The sequence below is a fragment of the Penaeus vannamei genome, chromosome 5, assembly GCF_042767895.1.
Source record: "Penaeus vannamei isolate JL-2024 chromosome 5, ASM4276789v1, whole genome shotgun sequence".
NCBI lineage: Eukaryota > Metazoa > Arthropoda > Malacostraca > Decapoda > Penaeidae > Penaeus > Penaeus vannamei.
The window spans coordinates 1,864,196-1,865,477 of record NC_091553.1 but is presented as its reverse complement, the minus strand read 5'-3'; positions in this window follow the sequence as shown (position 1 = coordinate 1,865,477).

Sequence of the window (1,282 nt, the reverse complement as noted above, 5' to 3'; positions counted from 1 at the left end):
GTAACAACAATAAATCTGGGGGGGGGGGCACATTACATATACAGGGGGCCATTACGAGGAGTCAGTGACCATTGCGGGGGGCACACGGGGGGGGCAATCAGATTTCAGTGGGGAGGGGGTAGGTGCTCCCCTGTGCCACCATGGAAGCCCCGCCTCTGCCTGGGCTGCCGGTCTATAACTATCGGCCTATCTTGATAAGGACTATCAGAAACCTTGTTAAAGTTATCAATATCAGTATTACATCACGCTGAGAGAGAGAGAGAGAGAGAAAGTCAGAGAGGGAGAGAGAGAGAGAGAGAGAGAGAGAGAGAGAGAGAGAGAGACAGAGAGACAGAGAGACAGAGAGAGAGAAAGAGAGAGAGAGGGTCAGAGAGAGAGAGAGAAACACGTGTGTCTAACCTCATCTTCCATCCATCATCCTATACCTCAATAACTGTTAACTGATCCACAGCCACAACCTCATCAAAAGAACCACACACACACGCGTCTCTACCAACAAGACAAGCTGATAAACAAACAAACAAATAGACTAATCTCTTACTCAGAAAATCAAACACACAAAAAATTGAAACAAGGAAGACGAAACAGTAGGATGACTCCACAGGACTCGCGACTTCTCGGTAGGATGAGGGATGAGGGATGAGGGATGAGGGAGTCCCTGTTCACGAGAGGATAACCGTCATCCCTGTGTAGGAAAGTTCCACGGAGTCAGAGGGACTTTTTTCGGTCGTTGCGGCAAAGGAATATGTGGCTCGCCTTTGTGTCTTCGTGGATCTCCTGTGGTAGGCTTATATATCTGTAAACGTGTGTATATGTATATATATATATATATATATATATATATATATATACATGCATATATATATATATATATATATATATATATATATATATATATATATATATATGAATAGAAAAACACAATACCGTGTTGATACTATGGTAAAAAAAACACAATGCACAAACTAGATTTAGTTTGTGCATTGTGGGTTTTTCTACCATATATATATATATATATATATATATATATATATATATATATATATATATATATATATATATATATATATATATATATACATACGTATATATATATGAATATTTATACATACATATATATATATACACATATATATACATATATATATACATATATATATAAATATGTATATGCATTATATATATATATATATATATATATATATATATATATATATATATATATATATAATCTCTATGTGTGTGTGTGCCTGTGCATAACATAATATACATTTACACACAC